A 17,015-nucleotide genomic window follows, 5' to 3' on the forward strand; every position below is an offset into this window, starting at 1 on the left:
GCCTTCTGAGTAGCTGGGACTACAAGTGTGCACCACCACACCTGGCTAATTTTTGTATTTTTAGTAGAGACAGGGTTTCACTATGTTGGCCAGGCTGGTCTCGAACTCCTGAGCTCCAGCAATCCTCCTGCCTTGGCCTCCTAAAGTGCTAGGATTACAGGCATGGGCCACTGTGCCCAGTAACCTGTTGATTCTTAATGAAGCTCAGTAGAAACGCGCGCTTGCGTGGGCAAAAGCACCAGCTGAGGCCGTCAGATGGGTCGTCGAGTCGTCGAGGATCCGGGTCCTTGGCTTTACCCTGGAGACCCAAGTCCAGGAGGCCTTGGGTGCACTCAGATGGAGAAAGGTGGCAGCAAGGAGTTGGATGTGCCACTGAGACAAAAAACAACGCTAATACTCACCATCTGTGCATTGCCTTCTGTAAGGGTAACAAATGTCTGGGGCCACCGTCACCGGAAAGCCCCTCTTCTCGTCCGCGCCTAAGTTGGCCTCCGGGCTCGCCACTGAGACGCGGGACCAGGAGAGAGTCTGGCAGCTTCTAGAGCCCTCTGCCCGCCTCCCCTGCCTCCTGCTCAGGTCGCTGCTCCGGCAGGGTGAGGCCCGGAGGGAGCGGGCAGGCTGGGCACGGCCCGCGGGGCAGGGTAGCCGGCTTGACGTGCGGGGTCCGGGAGGCAGGCGCAGGGAAGGAGGCCGAGCGCGCAGGCCGGGAGGGCTAGCAGGAGGCGGCCGGCAAAGCCCGCTTCCCTCAGTTTTGTGCGCCTGACAGCAGCCCTTCAGCAAGGTGAATTCTTTGAGGAAGGGTCTCATTCACACGCTGCCAAGACATCCGCGACCTATTCTTGAATTCACACAAATATTAAAGGACAAACAACAGCCCGACTAATTTAGCAACTTGGAAGAGCCAGCTGGTGCTCCTTTCCGCGCCCCTGGGGCCCTGTCTTCCGCTCCTCCCGCCCCCGCCTCGCCTGAGAGGTCTTCCCGGAGTTATTTTGTATCCTGCAGCTCCAGGCCTCATTGTGACAGCTGAGTGACTTAGCTGGCACCATGGGATGCGGAATGACAAAGGCGCAGAGCATCGGAGGCCCGGTGGCAGCAGGGGATGGCAAGGGATGGCTGAGTCTTGCAGCCCTGAGGACCCCCCATCCAGCAGCCGCCTGAGGTGCCCAGTCGCCCACTCCACCTCTCTCTAAAATAATGCTTCTATGAATTAAGTGAGAGACTTTTGCAGTCCAAAAAGTGGTACTCCCAGTGTCCTCACAGGCTGGAGGTGGTTGGGTCGCAGACTTCTGCAAGTCCTGGCCCTGACAGTTCTTCTTCTGTTGCTGCCAGTAGCACCTTCTCTCTCTCTCATCCATTAAGTGCCAGGACTCCTGCCTTCTGTCCCCAAGGCCACTTCACCCTCCCTGGCTTCCCCATCTTTGTGCCTGCTTGGTGGTGCCAGCTTCCTCTCCAGCCTGGGAGAGGTCATGGGCTCCACAGGCCTGTCCTGGCAGTGCCAGCCTGGACTCCTGAACCACCCCAAGGGCCATCCTCACAGAACGGTGGCTTCAGGCCTGAACTCTGAATCCAGACCTCACTGAAGGGCAAGTGGAGTGCAATGATCAACTGCCTAGTTGGGATTTCTGACCTCCCTGAAACTGCTTAACACCTCAGAGCAGTTTCCTTGTCTGTAAAATGGGGGATAATAGCAATATTTAAAGAGAATGGTTATGAGGATTACATGAGCCAAATCAGGGAACTCACTTAGGTTGTAAGTGCTCCAAAAGTGTTAGCTATTATTAATAATATTGTTCTACCAAACACTAAAGGCATGTTCAGCAAACATGCTACCTCAGTCCACTTCAGCATCTCGAGGTCCCACACTATCTTCTTCAGAGGTTTTGAGTGGAGTCACAGAATTATACAACACCATCCCCAATATCAGTCCCCAACTCCTTTAATTGGCGGGAATAAAGTGCTCTTTCCCTAGCCACCCTGTAAATCAGCTCATAGGTCATTAACTGTTTCTAAGAGCTCCAGACTAGGCTGAGGAAGCTGCAAAGAGGCCACTGAACAGATACTGGGCAGAATTTCTTTCTCTTCAGATATATCTGTACTCCCAAGCAACATCTGTATTTCCAAAAAATTCAACTTACACTGATGAGAAAGCTAATTATTTGGAAGCCAATAAGCCAATTTCTGTCTTAGTCCATTTTGTGTTGCTATACCAGGATTGGGTAATTTATACAGAACAGAAATTTATTTCTCACAGTTCTAGAGGCTGGGAAGTCAAAGATCAAGGTGCTGGCATCTGGTGAGGACTGCTCTCTGCTTCCAAGATGAAGCCTTGGCCGGGTGAGGTGGCTCACGCCTGTAATTCCAGCACTTTGGAAGGCCAAGGCCAGTGGAACACGTGAGGTCAGGAGTTTGAGACCAGCCTGACAAACATGGTGAAACCCTGTCTCTACTAAAAACACAAAAATTACCCGGGCATGGTGGTACATGCCTGTAATCCCAGCTACTCGGGAGGCTGAGGCAGGAGAATCACTTCAACCTGGGAGGCAGAGGTTGCAGTGAGCCAAGATTACACCACTGCACTCCAGCCTAGGCAACAGAGCAAGACTCCATCTCTAAAATAAAACAAAGAGGAAGCCTTGAATGCTGCAACTTCTGCAGGGGAGGAGCACTACATCCTCACATGGCAGAAGGCAGAAGGGCAAAAAGGTATGGCTTTAAGAAAAATATTTGGGACAGGTGCAGTGGTTCACCCCTGTAATCCCAGCACTTTGGGAGGCTGAGGCAAATGGATCACCTGAGGTCAGGAGTTCAATACCAGCCTGACCAAACTGGCGAAACCCTGTCTCTACTGAAAACACAAAAAATTAGCTGGGTGTGGTGGAGGGTGCCTGTAATCCCAACTAATTGGGAGGCTGAGGCAGGAGAATCACTGGAACCTGGGAGGCGGAGATTTCAGTGAGTCGAGATCACACCACTGCACTCCAGCCTGGGTGACAGAGCGAGACTCCATCTCAAAAAAAAGAAAAAGAAATATATTTGAGTCATATTGCATTTGGGGAACACAGTGGTTCTCCCTGCCATCCATGGCTTTGCTTTCTTCAGTTTCAGTTACCTAAAGTCAACATGTTCTAAAAATATTAAATGAAAAATTCCAGAAATAAACAATTCATATGTTTTAAACTACACACTGTTCTGAGTAGCATGATGAAATCTCACACCACCCCTCCATCCTTTCTTCATCACAAGAAGAATACAATAAGCTATTTTGAGAGGGAGACTATATTCCCATAACTTTTAGTATAGTATATTATTATATTTTTGCTGTTTTAAAATTATTAATTATTATTATTTTGAGATAGAGTCTCACTCTGTCACCTGGGCTGGAGTGCAGTGACATGATCATGCTCACTGCAGCCTCAAACTTCCAGGCTCAAGCTGTCCTCCCAACTCAGCCTGCTAAGTAGCTGGGATTACAGGCATGTGACCAGCTAATTTTTAAATTTTTTGTAGAGATGCTACAAGAAATTTTTTTACCCAGGTTCTATTTTATTATTAATTGTTGTTGCTAATCTTTTACTGTGCCTAATTTATAGATTAAACTTTATCATAGATATGTATATATAGAAAAAAATAGTATATATAGGATTCAGTACTATCTGTGGTTTCAGGCATCCACTGGGAACCTTGGAACACAGCCCCTGAATGCTACTGTCTATTAAATTAGGTTAAGCAATACCACCTGCTGTAGCAGAAAAACTTCAGCATCTCTTTGTCTTAACACAATAAGGTGTATTTCTCCTGTTACATATCAGAACAAGTTGGGGGAGTCTGCTCCATGCAGTTACTCAGGGGTCCAGGCTAAGGGCAGCTCTGCTAACTCGTAGCTCATCATCTGGAACACATGGCTTCTGAGATGCTACCAAAGGGGAAGAGAGGAATGGAGAATGACTTGCTCTGGTTCTTAACTATTTGAACCAGAAGTAACACATATCATTTCAGCTTCTCATCCATTGGCTGAAACTAGCTACATAGTTCTAACCTAATGGAAGGGAAGGCTATGAAATGCAGGGGTGCACAGGGACTATTTGGTGAACACTAATTTTTCTGCTACAGAGAAAGATTACAAATTACAAATAAGCTGAACTTAGAGTTATTTCATGTCATCAGTTGCTATTCAAGAAACGAAATCTAGGAATTATTACAGACCACTTACCACAGGTTATGACTCCATGTGTGGCATTGAAATCGGAAGAAAACAGATCTCAGTCTCAAGTAACAGATATGCCAAGTCACATTGGCCATGGAAGTGAGGCACATGGAGCAGATGAATAGGCTGCAAACACCAGAAGGGGCATCTCAGATAAGAGGTCCTCAAAATATGATACTTGATCTTGGAAAGAGAAAAGGTACAATGGGAACAGTTCCAAGACTGTGTATGTACATATATACCACAGAAAAAAATAGCAAATGTAGTACATGTAATAAAAATAGAACACTCCATTGGTCAAATGCTAAGATGTTACGTGTTTAAAGTCGCTCTTCAACAAACACACACAAAATAGAAAAAGTGGTTTTAGACTGGGTAACAGAAGTACTACTTTACAGTGGTTAGGAAACGTATTCATCCAATCTTCATGTATTTAATGATAATGAATGTCTATGATGTGTTTGACACTTACAAGAAATCTGTAAGCATATGAAGTTTACAGTCTAATTTCTGAATTTAGAAAGATAGATCTTAGATAAACAGATAACAGATCCTTAAACTTTTATTTTACTTAACATTATTTATTACTACTATGTGCGAGCCACTTTGGAGAATATAAAGATGAACCAACCCCAATTCCAACCCTGAAGCAATTTATAGACAAGGTTGTAGGCTGGGCACGGTGGCTCACTCCTGTAATACCAGCACTTTGGGAGGCTGAGGTGGGCGGATCACTTAAGGTCAGGAGTTCAAGACCAGCCTGGCCAGCATGGTGAAACACCGTCTCTACTAAAAACACCAGGTATGGTGGTGCATACCTGTAGTCCCAGCTACTCAGGAGGCTGAGGCAGGAGAATTGCTTGAGTCTGGGAGGCTGAGCAGATCGGAGATCGTGCCACTGCATTCCAGCCTGGGCGACACAACAAGACTCTGTCTTAAAAAAAAAAAAAAAAAAGGGCCGGCCAGGTGTGGTGGCTCATGTCTGTAATCCCAGCACTTTGGGAGGCTGAGGCAGGTGGATCACGAGGTCAGGAGTTCAAGACCAGCCTGGCCAAGATGGTGAAACCCCCGTCTCTACTGAAAATACAAAAATCACTGAAAATACAAAAATTAGCTGGGCGTGGTGGCAGGCACCGGTAATCCCAGCTACTTGGGAGGCTGAGGCAGAGAATTGCTTGAACCCGGGAGGTGGAGGTTGCAGTGAGCTGAGATTGTGCCACTGCACTCCAGCCTGGGCAACAGAGCGAGACTCAGTCTCAAAAAAAAAAAAAAAAAAAAAAGACAAGGTTGTATGAAGCTGAGCTATGTCCTCCTACAAGCAGTCTCTTGTTACTGAAACCAGTAGGTATCAGAGAAGTATCAAGCTGGTGAAATGGTTCGCCAGCCTGATCCCCTTGGCCTTCCTTGGGGTGCAACTTGAAAGATGAATTTTAACTTGAAGTTCAATAATGAACCTGCCACTTTGGGAGGCCAAGGCAGGAAGATCGCTTGAGCTCAGGAGTTCAAGACCAGCCTGGGTAATATAGTGAGACCTTATCTCATTTTTTTTTTTTTTTTGCCGGAGTCTTGCTCTGTCGCCCAGGCTGGAGTGCAGTGGCGTGATTTCGGCTCACTGCAAGCTCCGCCTCCCAGGTTCACGCCATTCTCCTGCCTCAGCCTCCCAAGTAGCTGGGACTACAGGTGCCCGCCACAACGCCTGGCTAATTTTTTTGTATTTTTAGTAGAGGCGGGGTTTCACCATGTTAGCCAGGATAGTCTCAATCTCCTGAACTCATGATCCTCCTGTCTTGGCCAACCTTATCTCATTTTTTAAAAATATATTTAAAGAGGAAATAATGAATTTGCCAACTTGAATGACCTGATGCTGTCTGCATTGGTTACCTTATAGCTGCAAAGGCAAATTCAGGGCCCCTGTCTGCAATTATATTGAAAAATTGGCCAGGCGCAGTGGCTCACGCCTGTAATCCCAGCACTTTGGGAGGCTGAGGCGGGCGGATTTTGAGGTCAGGAGTTTGAGACCAGCCTAGCCAACACAGCAAAACCTGGTCTCTACTAAAAATACAAAAAAATTAGCTGGGTGTGGTGGCACACGCCTGAAATCCCAGCTACTCATGAGGCTGATGCAGGAGGATCACTTGAATCTGGGAGGCAGAGGTTGCAGTGAGCGAGATCACGCCACTGCACTCCAGCCTGGGCGACAGAGCGAGACTCTGTTTCAAAAAAGAAAAAGAAATTGGAATATTTCCAGATGTGGAATGATTATAATTCATGCAAACCATCTAAGGAGACTGGACATTCTTGTAAGTTCTAGTAAGTTACTTTTTTACTACTCTAGTTTCCTTAGCTGAAAAATTTAGTTCAACCTTCAGCCACAAGAGAGAGATTAACTGAGGCAAAAAACTGGAATACATGCTAAAATATTATCATTCAGTATTAGTACCTACAACTACTTCTTCTCTCTTTTTTTTGAGATGGAGTCTCGCTCTTGTCGCCCAGGCTGGAGTGCAGTGGCATGATCTCAGCTCACTGCAACCTCTGCCTCTGGGTTCAAATGATTCTCCTGCCTCAGCCTCCCAAATAGCTGAGATTATAGGTGTGTGCCACCACAGCTGGCTCATTTTTGTATTTTTAGTAGAGATGGGGTTTCACCATGTTGACCAGGCTGGACTTGAACTCCTGACCTCAGGTGATCCACCTACCTTGGCCTCCCAAAGTACTGGCATTACAGGCATAAGCCACCGTGCCTGGCCTCTTCTCTTTTTATTATATCAACTTTTTTTTTCTTTTTAATATGGGGTCTTGCTCTGTGTCCAAGGCTGGAGTACAGTGGTGTGATCATAGTTCAATGCAGCCTTGAACTCCTGGGCTCAAGCCATACTCCTGACCTTAGCCTCCCAAGTAGCTGAGATTATAGGCACAGGCCACCATGCTCAGCTAATGTTTTAGTTTTTGCAGAGATCAGGTCTTGCCATGTTTCCCAGGCTGGTCTTGAGCTCCTGGCCTCAAGTGACCCGCCTTGCCTTGGCCTCCCAAAATGCTTGCATTATAGGCATGGGCCACTGTGCCCAGCTATACAAACTTTCAATGACAAATATGTTTGAAATTTCTTTCTTTTTTTTTTTTTTTGAGACACAGTTTCACTCTTGTTGCCCAGGCTGGAGTGTAATGGCTCCATCTCGACTCACTGCAACCTCTGCCTCCTGGGTTCAAGCAATTCTCCTTCCTCAGCCTCCTGAGTAGCTGGGATTACAGGCATGCCCCACCATGCCTGGCTAATTTTGTAATTTTAATAGAGACAGGGTTTCACCATGTTGGCCAGGCTGATCTTGAACTCCTGACCTCAGATGATCTGCCCACCTCAGCCTCCCAAAGTGCTGGGATTACAGGCATGAGCCACTGTGCCTGACCAAGTTTGAAAATTTTATAATTAAAAAAAAAAAAAAATGCAGGTCAGGCACGGTGGCTCATGCCTGTAATCCCAGCATTTGGGGAGGCCGAGGCAGGCAGATCATGAGGTCAGGAGATTGAGACCATCCTGGCTAACATGGTGAAACCCCGTCTGTACCAAACATACAAAAAATTAGCCAGGCGACGTGTCGGGCGCCTGTAGTCCCAGCTACTCGGGAGGCTGAGGCAGGAGAATGGCGTGAACCTGGGAGGCGGAGCTTGCAGTGGGCTGAGATTGCGCTGCTGCACTCCAGCCCGGGTGACAGAGCGAGACTCCGCCTCAAAAAAAAAATAATAATAAAAAAATAAAATAAAATGCAGTATAGCTTTGACGACTTGGGGGAAAGGGTTGGGGGGGTGAGGGATAAAAGACTATATATCGGGTACAGTGTACACTGCTCAGGTGTTGGGTGCACCAAAATCTCAGATATCATCACTAAAAAAGTATTCATGTACAAATAAATAAATAAGAAAAAAATGCGGCAACAAGAAAAGGAAGTTATTCAGAAGTTTCACTATTTCATCAATTCTTTTGTTTTCTTCCATCAATTCTTTAGGCACAGTACAAAAATATTGACCTTTTGAGAACCAAGGGTAAATTAATAAATTACTCAGGGCAGAGATTTGTGGTTTACCATTTAAATACGTTGTAGGATTTGAGGCCTGGCTAAGATGATACGAAACAATTCCCTTGATTAAATCTAGTCGTTAACTTAACAGTTGCTTATTGACTACATTGACTACATATCAGGCACTGTACTGGGCTCTGAGGATATAGCTGTCTGCATAGGGCTTCCTGCTTCGTAGAAAACCCAGCTTTAAGACAAGGCCACTCAGTGATTTGCTCAAGGCTTACACACATTAGTTGGTTACAGAGATGGATAAAAATAAATCTGAGTGTCCTACTATTAATTTGGCACTCTGTTCCACATTCCTTTGCTACTAGCCTTCTGAGCTGTGTGTTTTCCTTCTGTACTGAAGACAGAATAAGAGGCTGGGCACAGTGGCTCACGCCTATAATCCCAGCACTTTGGGAGGCTGAGGCAGGTGGATCACTTTGAGCTCAGGAGTTTGAGACCAGCCTGGGCAACATGGAGAAACCTCATCTCTACTAAGAATACAAAAATTAGCCAGATATGGTGACATGGGCCTGTAGTCCCAGCTACTCGGGGGGCTGAGGCAGGAGAATCGCTTGAACCCAGGAGGCGGAGGTCGCAGTGAGCTGAGATCGCGCCACTGCATTCCAGCCTGGGCGACAGAGTGAGACCTCGTCTCAAAAAAAAAAAAAGAAAAAAAAAACACTTTTCAGTTAGATGAGCACATTAGGTTGTGCAAACTGGAGAAAATTGTTAGTAGTTAAGTTAAACTTGATTTATACTTCCTTACCCTTGGAAAATTATAAAGTAGTCCAGTCATTCTTAAATGTACTCTGGTCAGTTACCCAGACACGAAGATAGTTTGTCTATATTGAAATGGAAAATAAAAAAAGATGAAAAAAATGAGAAAATGAACATGTTGATATAAAGTCGCCCACTCTTCTTTTATGGGAAGGGGTATCCTTTATTCAGGGAGTATGTTTTTCTTACTATTTTGGGGGATAAAATGTCCTTTATTCTATGAAATGATGCTGATAGGAGATAGCTGTTAGTTCTTTTTAAAAATGTCCTTATTATCAAAATTTAAAGTTGGTGGCTGGGGACAGTGGCTCACGCCTGTAATCCCAGCACTTTGGGAGGCCAAGGCGGGCGGATCACCTGAGGTCAGGAGTTCGAGATCAGCCTAACACGGAGAAACCCCGTTTCTACTAAAAATACAAAATTAGCAAGGCATGGTGGCGCATGCCTGTAATCCCAGCTACTTGGGAGGCTAAGGCATTAGAATCACTTGAACCCAGGAGGAAGAGGTTGCAATAAGCCGAGATTGTGCCATTGTACTCCAGCCTGGGCAACAAGAGCGAAACTCCATCTCAAAAAAAAGAAAAAAAAGTTGGCAACTGTCAGTTTCCTCAAATTCTTTTTGAAGTGTTACTCTCCTACAAAATCCAAAAGACTGTGAATCACATTAAACACTGGGGTGGTTCAAAAAAAATTTTTTTTTTTAAGAGACAGGGTTCTACTCTGTCACCCAGGCTGGAGTGCAGTGATGGAGTCATAGCTCACTGTAGCTTCCAATTCCTAGGCTCAAGTGATCCTCCCACCTCAGCCTCCCCAGTAGCTGGGACTACGGGTGTGTGTCACCATGTCTGTCTAATATTTAAATTTTTTATAGAGCTAGGGGTCTGGCTATCTTGCCTAGGCTGGTGTCAAACTCCTGGCCTCCAGCCATCCTCCCATCTCAGCCTCCCAAAGCACTGGGAATACAGGTGTGAGCCACCATACCCTGCCCAAATTTTCTTTGGTAGAGCCTGGTGCTAAAAACTATGTATTTATTAAGACTATTTGGATATCACTAATCAATATGATGATTAGTGAAAGGCCACCTCACCTTTGAGTATCAAAACAAAAACCAAAAGATCCCTGAGAATTTTGTTCTTCAACAATCTAATTCTACAATCTCTTACCACTCTCCTGTCTTCCTCGGAATCTCTCGCTTGAGGCTGAGGCATGTTTCTGGTTTATAGAAATCAATGGTCGGGTTGGTCTTGAACTCCTGGGCTCAAGTGGCCTCCCAAAGTGCTGGGATTACAGGCCCTGTAATGCCAGCACTTTGGGAGGCTGTTTGAACCCAGGAGTTTAAGACCAGCCTGGGCAACATGGTGAAACCCTGTCTCTATTAAATAATAAACACAAAAAATTAGCCAGATGTGAAGGCATACTCCTTTAGTCCCAGCTAACCAGAGGCTGAGGTGGGAAGTTGAGGCTGCAGTAAGGCATGATTGTGCCACTGCACTCCAGCGTGGGCAACAGGAACAAGACCCTGTCTTTAAATAAATAAATAAATAAATAAATAAATAAATAAATAAATAAATGGTTGTTCACCCTGACTGCACAGGGTGCTTTGGAAAAATGCTGATGAAGGGCCCCTCTCCCCAAATAGTCTAGTTTAATTGGCCTTACGTGGGACTTAGGCTCTAGGCTGGTTCAAGAGCTCCTCAGGTGATTGTTACATGTGGCCAGGGAAGCAAACCACAGGTATGAATGGTGTGTCTTCATTAAGTAGCTTTTATGGCACTAGGGCAGTTACATAGATGAACAAGCTGGTCCATGTAGTAGAAAAGCTAATTAGGAAAACAGGCAAAATATGACAACAGAGTAGGGTAAATGCTTTTATTTATTCTATAATTCAATAAATACTAGCTAAGCACTTAACAAGCGCCAGTGCTGGAGTGAAGCCATGCTCTCAGTCCTGTGGGCTACCTGCAAAAACCAGGAAAACTTCACAGAGGAGGCAGCAGCCAAGCAGGAATTTGGAGGAGTGCTTAGTCAAGGTCTTTATCAGATAAGGCAGGGAGTGAGGGCATGGCAGTGAGGACAGGGCATGCTGGCCACAGACAAGTGGCAGGCTCGGAGAAGCTGGAGATGAGATACTGGTGAGGTGCAGATACGCATACCTTTAGAAGACTAAGGGGTTTAGGCTTGGTCCAGAATGCATTTAAAAGACATTAAAGGTTTTAAAGCAGGAATGCACAAATTAGATGTGGGTGCAGAATACTGGTATTGGAGATAACCCCAGCTGTTCATAAAGGCAGCTGTAGCTAGAATTTCCTAACCAGTTTAATGCTTGGACTGATCATCCCCCATCCCCTCTGCCCTTGACTGAAGTAATCAGACATTGTGACCTTGTGGGGTCAGTTTCTAGTCAATGAAGGGAGAGGATTCCATGTGGCAGTTGGAAGGAGGTGTAGATCAATGTTTTTTAAGTGACTAATTGAATGTAAATAGAATTCAACATGGGCTGGACCCTGGACAAATACGTTTAGGGTCCCTGCCTGTGCCTCCTTACCCAATTTCCTTTAGAAGGACTTGGTAGTGCCTCTGTGGATGTGGTACCTCTCATCAGGCTGTTTGTCTGACTTGCCTCAGAGCAAGTAAACAAACCCAAAAGATCAAACCATCTGGGTTCCCAGAGGCTCCTGCAGCTCCTCTGCACTTTATTATTCTCGTTCAGAACTCAAGGACAAATAGGTCAAATCACAAAATCAGCCCAATACTAGGGACTATAACCTTCTGGCTAAGACACTCACAGAAGAAGTAACTTCCTCGGCTGGGGAGGAAGAAGATTTAGCCTAGGCCAGTGGTTCTCAAATTTAGTGACTGTAAGCTTCAAGACTAGTCATGAGCTAAAAATATATTTTCGGGAGACTCACTTCAGACTTACTGAATCAGAATCTCTGGGGTTGGGCCAAGGAACCTGTCTTTCAAACAGTCATTCCCAGATCATTCTGATTCTAGTGATCTGTAGATTGCATGGAGCAGCATAACTCGTCAGTGGTTCTGGTCTGTGGTGGTGGTTGGCAGCTGTTTTGGGGTGGTGGGGGACAGGTCAGATAAGCGTCTCCATTCATAATCTTCCAGCCCAGTAGGCTTGCAAAATTTGCACCATGCTTGGTTTTCAATTCAGGCTATTTCTAGGTTAATTTCTTAATTGAGCTATTTAGCTCAGCAGAGGACCTGAGATACCACAGATAAGAGAGCGGTTTAGGAGTAAGCATTAAATATCTCTAGCTGTGTCTCTTATTATCCTTTCCAGTCTCACTTATCTGAAGAGCCAGATTTCTCAAAGGACAAGTAACCCTAGAGGGGAGTATCAATGGGAAAGCTACGAATTCCTTGCCACACCCCGGTTACAGAACTATACTTGCTAGGAACTGAATCTCAAGAAACATATCAAGATGTTGAATGAAGACATTTCTCTCTTCTGTATTCCTGAGTTCCTGGGGTTACAAGAGCACAAGTTTAGGCAAACATAACCCATTTCTCTCTGAGGTGTCTCTTCACTTCTTGATGCACTGGAGATCCTTGTAGAATAATACATTAGTGATAATGAGTGTTGGGTGCTCACAAATCACCCACAATTCGTTGGCTGAAGGCATCTTAAACGTGGACTTTTTGGCTTTTATTGTCTTTAGCTGCTTCTTTTAACGTACTTTAGTTTGAGTGTACAGATTTGGGGTTTTCAAACTTGTTTTTAATTAAGGCATGGTTTATTTTTATTGCTTGAGATAAAATGCAGTCTGAGGGTCACAAATGTAATTTACAAAATAAAGTGCATCTGGGCAGATCATAAGGAAAAAAAAGAAAAAAGAACAGAAAGCCTAAATAAAGAGTGGGCCAGGATTCTTAAGTTTATTTAGTAACTTCTTGGAGAATAAAAATCCCAGCACCTGCATTATAAAAAAGCACATCTTCTAAGTGTCCTTCTCTTCGAAACACCTAAATGAACTAGACTGAATTACGAACTAACTAATGGTCTTTAAAAATTCACCTTGAGCAAGCATACTAAATAAAAGAGGCTGGGGCAGAGTCTGAGGAAACCCAACCTGCTGTTTGTTTTATCAGTAATGTAACTCAAAAGTAGCCAAGCGGATGGCCGGAATTTTCTGTGTTTTGTTTCCCTGGGCTGAGCCTGTGAATGCCAAGATTTAATCTAAAGAGGTTTGTGTTTTAAAAACTAACAACCAAGTAATAAAACACCTATAAAAACGGTTTATAATGGAACCAGTGACAGTTTGCAGTGTAGTATTACAACTCTTCTGCTCCCCCTCGCCCTTTCTCTATCCTTTCATCCAACTCTGTGCCCTTTGTCTAAGTTCCTTTCTCACCTTGCTGCCAAGAAGCACAGGAGAGGGAGCTCACACCCCAAAGCAGCAGACCATTTTTAAAAAATGAAGTGTGTGTTGTGGTCTGCATTTGAAGACAGGGCTGCGTGTGCTGCTTGTTTTGTCTGAGATAAGGACGAAGATAAGTTGTCCTAACAAAGTACCCACCTAGCTGTACAGTGGTTTCTAATGGGGAGGTGAAGATGCCACTGCAGTGTCAGTGGCATGAGGCTGCAGGAGTCAACCAGGGCAGGAAGCCTGGGGCCTCCCCTCCCTGGCACCCTGCATCGCCATGCCCGGGCCCAAGATGGCCCTGACTCCAGGGACAGACTTCAGGCAACAGGTGGTTTTCCACCCAGGCCACCATGCCTGAAACTTGGTTCTTTTGCAAAGCCATAGTTCTCCTCCCCCTCTCAAAGAAATGGCGCCTGGGAGGGAAACTTCGTGCTCAAACTCTCTAGGAGCCATTGCTCAGCCCACCTTTCCTATTTTCTTAAGTCTCCCTTGCCAGCATCCCATTCACCTCCGGAAAGAACCAGGGGCGCTCTCTTCAGAGTCCAGAGAGCTCTGGGAGGCATGTGGGCAGCGTCAGAGTGGCCTCGCCTGGGCGGCCAGAGAAGCCCCCAGTCTCCCTCAAGTGGGCCTCAGGAACTCGGGGGGCCCAGGGGAAGCCTGGAAAACCGAACTTCGCCATCAGCCTTCCTTAGAGCGCTGACTAAAAGAGAGGGGGGAAGGGCCCCCCAGCGGTCTTCCCCGCCCCCCTCCCGCCTCAGCCCCTCTGCCATCCGTCTGCACCGCCCAAGAAAGCACCCAGAACGCGACTGAGCTCGCCAGCTACTCGCAGGCAGGGAGAGGGCATCCTGGGGGGCAGCTCCCCCCTCCAGCCCGCATCTGACATCCCCACTCCCACCCAAGGATGCCGCCGCCGTGCCCTGTCCGCAGTCGCTGAATGTCACTGCTCCCTCTTCCTCCCGATCAGGGTAGACACAGCTCTTCAGGCGTCCCCCACCCCAAAACTGCCGCGATCGCCCGAGGGCGCAAAGCCTGGGCAAAGGACGAAGTTTGGGGCCCATAGCGACGGGAGGGGGGGCGCGTTGGCGAGGACCGCACCTCAGTCCCAGCCCCGGCGGGCACACTCCCCGCCCCAAACGGCCCAGGCGTCCCCATCCTCCCGCGGACACCAGCGTCCCCGCCCTCCCCCGAGGGCGGCGAGAGGAGCCCCCCGGGGCGGAGGCAGGTACCCCCGGGGCGGAGACTGGGGCGGGCGGGGTCCGGGCTGCGCCCCCGGCCAGGCCGGGCGGGCTGGCGGGCGGCGCGGGGGGAGCGGGGCTGGGCGGCGCTGCCTCGGGCTCTGTGCGCTGCAGCCCGGAGCCGAGGAGGAGGAGGCGGAGGAGGAGAAGGAGGCGGCGGCGGTGGGTCCCGGGCGGGGGGAGCGCGGCGCTGCGGACCCGGGCGGCTGGCAAAGGACGAGGCGGAGGCTGAGGAAGGCAGCAGGGAGACCCAGGCTGCAGCAACAAAGGGCAGCGAGCGATTGGCCGGGCTGCAGGCGAGGTTAGCCGGGGACCGGGGTGGCCGGAGGCAGCGGCGAACGGTGCACGTGCTTGCAGACACGGGCGAGTGTGGAGCCGGGGGGTGCACGCCCGGTGGGTAGGGGCTTGCTCCCCCGCGGCATGGGATGGCGAGGAGGCTGCAGCGACATCGTTCTGCCTGCACCCGGCCTGGGGCTGGCAGGGTAGGGGTGTGTTGGGGGGGGAAGGATGCGAGCCAGGGGGCGGGCGAGTAGTCGCCCGGGACGGGACGGGAGAGAGGGTGGAGGAGGGGGCGGGATGGAACGCTCCGGGCGGCGCGCCCGTCCGCGCACTCCAGCAAAGAAGCTGGCGACTGAGAACCTCGAATTTTAACTTCGCGTGCCCGCCCGCGCGCGCCCGCCCGCGCCCACCCCTAAATCCTGCGGCCGCCGCCAGCGATCAGCTCTCACACAAACTTTAGCTGCGGGCTAGGGGGTTTGGGGTTGAGTGGGGGAGGGGAGAGGGAAAAGGCCTCCTGATTGGCGTCGTCTGCAGCCAATAAGGCCAAGCTCCCCTGCTGCGAGTAGACCCAATCTTTTCCTAGAGGTGGAGGGGGCGGGTAGGTGGAAGTAGAGGTGGCGCGGTATCTAGGAGAGAGAAAAAAGGCTGGACCAATAGGTGCCCGGAAGAGGCGGACCCAGCGGTCTGTTGATTGGTACTGGCAGTGGACCCGCCCCCGGGGTGGTGCCGGAGGGGGGGATGATGGGTCGAGGGGTGTGTCTATGTGGAAGCGAGATGACCGGCAGGAACCTGCCCCAATGGGCTGCAGAGTGGTTAGTGAGTGGGTGACGGACAGACCCGTAGGCCAACGGGTGGCCTTAAGTGTCTTTGGTCTCCTCCAATGGAGCAGCGGCGGGGCGGGGCCGCAGCTCGGGTTTAATGAGACTCCATTGGGCTGTAATCAGTGTCATGTCGGATTCATGTCAACGACAACAACAGGGGGACACAAAATGGCGGCGGCTTAGCTCCTACCCCTGGCGGCGGCGGCAGCGGTGGCGGAGGCGACGGCACCTCCTCCAGGCGGCAGCCGCGGCTTCTTTCTCAGGCAGCGGCAGCGCCCCCGGCAGGCGCGGTGGCGGTGGCGCGCAGCCAGGTCTGTCACCCACCCCGCGCGTTCCCAGGGGGAGGAGACTGGGCGGGAGGGGGGAACAGACGGGGGGATTCAGGGGCTTGCGACGCCCCTCCCACAGGCCTCTGCGCGAGGGTCACCGCGGGGCCGCTCGGGGTCAGGCTGCCCCTGAGCGTGACGGTAGGGGGCGGGGGAAAGGGGAGGAGGGACAGGCCCCGCCCCTCGGCAGGGCCTCTAGGGCAAGGGGCGGGGCTCGAGGGCGGAGGGGGCGGGGCGGGATCGCGTGGGGGCGGGGTTCGGGGAGTCGGAAGGCGGGGGCTGCGAGGGAATTTCTGAGTGGGAGTGAACTGGTAGGAGCGGTGGGGGCCAGCGAGGGTGTGAGGAAGACTAGTGAGGGTTGGGTGGGAGGGGAAGCTGGAGGTGTAGAACAGGTGCAGAGGGAGAGTTAGGGAGGGATGCAATTTGAGAGAAGTGGAAGGCGGACCGAGGGGTGTGTGAGGGCAGGTGAGATGATGCCGAAGGCGAGATTGCGGTTGTCTGGGCGCAGAGTAGGTGGGTTTGGGTGTGGTGGATTGGAGCCGAGTTGAAGCGGTGGAGAGTGTTGGGTTTGGGAAGGCATTGAGGCGCATGTGAGGAGCAGGTGCGATTGCAGTGATGGGAAAGGTATTTGGGTGGATCGGCATGTTGGAATAAGAAGGAGGTTTGCTAGCTTTGGAGTATGAAGTGTTTTTAAAAATGTGGAAGGATGGGATGGTTATGCTTGGGAGAGTTTCTGAAAGATGATGCTAAGACAGCAGAGCAAACTTAAATGTAAAGGGAAGGGAGAGAGGCTGCTTAGAACTTGCAGAATAAATCTGTAGCAGAAAATCTCCGGGGGACAAGGGATTGGTAGGGGTGGGACAAAGTGGCAGGTGTGAAGAAAGTGGGCGGAGCTGTACAGTAATTTTGGGTGAATGTGATTTGGTGGAC

General features: G+C 49.2%; 1 protein-coding gene and 1 long non-coding RNA gene across 13 annotated transcripts in view; one reads left to right on the plus strand and one right to left on the minus strand.

Annotated features, from left to right (window-relative positions):
* Window positions 1-3,616: 3,616 nt before the first annotated feature.
* Window positions 3,617-16,020, minus strand: LOC108587605. 2 transcript variants are annotated; one of them, XR_001906390.3, is made up of 5 exons: window positions 15,950-15,989; window positions 10,708-10,868; window positions 9,038-9,113; window positions 4,211-4,387; window positions 3,617-3,913 (listed from the first exon to the last, which is right to left on the minus strand). It is a non-coding gene; the product is annotated as an uncharacterized LOC108587605 (long non-coding RNA). The 2 variants fall into 2 exon arrangements; XR_001906391.3 differs by lacking the exon at window positions 10,708-10,868 and having other exon boundaries at window positions 3,620-3,913; window positions 15,950-16,020.
* Window positions 14,218-17,015, plus strand: part of KAT6B (lysine acetyltransferase 6B) — a 204,435-nt gene continuing 201,637 nt past the window's right edge. For 4 of the 11 annotated variants that reach the window (XM_017962916.3, XM_031652318.1, XM_031652319.1 and 1 more), the window contains exon 1: window positions 14,765-14,960. The gene's annotated coding sequence lies outside the window, so the exon portion shown is untranslated. Of the gene's footprint in view, window positions 14,647-14,764; window positions 14,961-15,551; window positions 16,071-17,015 lie in introns of those variants that run through there. The other 7 variants (XM_003903736.5, XM_017962920.3, XM_017962917.2 and 4 more) reach the window with 6 other exon arrangements.

Source organism: Papio anubis, chromosome 11 (assembly GCF_008728515.1).
Source record: "Papio anubis isolate 15944 chromosome 11, Panubis1.0, whole genome shotgun sequence".
In the NCBI taxonomy this organism is placed as follows: Eukaryota; Metazoa; Chordata; class Mammalia; order Primates; family Cercopithecidae; genus Papio; species Papio anubis.